This window comes from Saccoglossus kowalevskii, chromosome 14, assembly GCF_978046115.1.
Source record: "Saccoglossus kowalevskii chromosome 14, keSacKowa6.1, whole genome shotgun sequence".
NCBI classification, from domain to species: domain Eukaryota; kingdom Metazoa; phylum Hemichordata; class Enteropneusta; family Harrimaniidae; genus Saccoglossus; species Saccoglossus kowalevskii.
The window spans coordinates 28940569-28942992 of NC_140654.1; the positions used below are offsets into that span (position 1 = coordinate 28940569).

Below are 2424 nucleotides of genomic sequence, written 5' to 3' on the forward strand. Positions count from 1 at the left end.
GATCGAACGTTCGAAATCATGATACATATGGGCGACTTAGTCAATACTTTTGATATAGACGTGGCAGAATTTATGAATGATGAGCAAGAAAGACCAAGTGAAGGTACGTTTACGTTGTTTTCTTTCGTCAGAACTGATATACTAAGATCATGATCACTCGGCGTATTGTATGATCGCATAATGCATTGGATAAAAATACATCACAATACTGCGAGTACTAAATAAAATGATTCCACAACATGAATTTATTTTTATATTTATAATAACAAATGTAACATTTCTTTTCGTCACAGAAAATGCTTCCTTGGGTGAAGCGACAGCACACACCACTTACAGCGACAGCGCCGAGGCCGGGCCTTCACGACCATGTAGATTTGTGCCAGTCACCGATGACGATGTCAGAAGAACAATCGAAACTCAACAAAACAAAAACACAGCCAAGAAAACTCTATATGATATGAGATTACTGGGCCAATTTTTGAAGACACCAGAAATACAAGAAGCTAGAGAAATCCACGAAATCCCTCCAAAAGAACTGGAAACAATTATATGCAAATTCTTTATCAGTGTCCGTAAACCAAGCGGTGATGACTACGAGCCTACTTCATTAAGATCTATGCTTTCTAGCTTTGAACGTCACCTGAAACGACACAAATACATGTATTCACTGATCAGTAGTATTGAGTTTAATGAGGTGCGGGAAACAATAAAAGCAAAACAGAAGAAATTAAAGAAAGATGGTAAGGGCAACCTACCGCGAACAGCTGAGGCGGCTACAGATGAGGAAATCGAAATTCTGTGGGAATCGGGACAGTTTGGGTCCCACAGTCCTAAAGCCATAATAAATACCATGTGGTTTTATAACACAGTACATTTTGGTCTGAGGGGTAATACCGAGCACCGTAACATGTGTTGGGGAGATGTGAGCCTATGTACTGATAGTAGCGGTCGTGAATATCTTGAGTTCTCTGAACGGCAAACTAAAACTCGGACTGGAGAAAATCCAAGGGATACCAGAAAAGTGAAGCCAAAGATGTGGGACGTCCCTGCGAATCCCAGAAGATGTCCAGTTGCTATTTTCAAAAAATACCTCAGTTTACGACTAGCTAGTTACACAAATAGTGACGACCCATACTACATCGCCACGCATTCTCGCGGACTGCCCAGACCGGGTGAGCAGTGGTTCCGTCACCAGCCTATCGAAATTAATAAAATAGGTTCCCTGATGAAAAATATGGCAACTGCAGCAAATTTACTCCCAAACAAACGCCTCACAAATCATAGTGCCAGAAAGCATCTCATCCAGAAATTAAGTGACCAAAATATACCACCGACACAAATAATGCAGATCTCCGGTCATCGTAACATTCAGTCCGTCAATGCCTACAGCACTATATCAGAAAACCAACACAGAGAAATTTCTGGCATTTTGAATAATCAAGTAGCCACCCCTAACTATAGCACATCAAACCCGTGCCAAACATCAATACCTTCTGTTATGCAACCTCAACCAGAACGTAACATCGCGTCCCAGTTGACATCAACCAATATCAGCCATCATGCCTCGACCTTGAGTTCACAATCCACACCGATATTTGGAGGCCCCATTTCCGGCGGAGTATTTAATGTACACGTACATTACAACATTGCCAACAATGATAGTTCAACAATTCCACCGAAAAGACGTCGGATATATGTGTTTGATTCCTCTCAGTCATCAGATGAGAACTAAATAATAACTTTCAATCGACGCAGCGTTGACTTCCATGTTTGATCTCGTGGACCATGTCAATGACGTCATGGAGTGACGGGGAAACCCCTGATAAATACTTGTAGTTCCTACAGCTTTTTGATGTATTTAATAGTTTTTACTGCTTTCGTTTTTCGCTTTAAGTGTTTAAGTTAAAAATAATGTAATTTGTTTATTTGTATTCTAACTAGTTTGGTGTTTGGACCTTTATTAAAGTTCTTTTTGATCGCTTTTGTCTCTTCAATGACTCTTCACTTTTACTTGTTCGACCGAATCAATGCGCCCAGTGTTTGCGTTGTCGATTTCGGCTGCCGACTACAGTGGAAACATTTGGCTTTGAATTACAACAAAAAAGAATACATGTGATAAATAGGATCTCAAATTCGTGACCGTGTAATATCGGATTTATTAAACTCGTGTAGTAACTTTCATATGTTCCGAGCCAAAGGCTCGGAACATATGAAAATTACTACACTCGTTTAATAAATCCGATATTACACGGTTACTCATTGGAGATCCTCTATATATCATTCATCATCATTATATAAACCCAATGAAACCCAGCCGGGTCAACTTCAGAAATTCTACCCAGATTGTCCTTGAAGAAAAACAGTCTTGATGTCAATTGACTGAGGTTTCCATTCCTTTTGTGCCATAATTGCCAGGATAAATTT

At 39.9% G+C, this 2424-nt stretch overlaps 1 long non-coding RNA gene across 1 annotated transcript; it reads right to left on the reverse strand.

Annotated features, from left to right (window-relative positions):
• Nucleotides 1-222: 222 nt before the first annotated feature.
• On the reverse strand, nt 223-1809 carry LOC146734669 (uncharacterized). Its single transcript, XR_014931564.1, has 2 exons — nt 1491-1809; nt 223-640 (listed from the first exon to the last, which is right to left on the reverse strand). It is a non-coding gene; the product is annotated as an uncharacterized LOC146734669 (long non-coding RNA).
• Nucleotides 1810-2424: the final 615 nt, after the last annotated feature.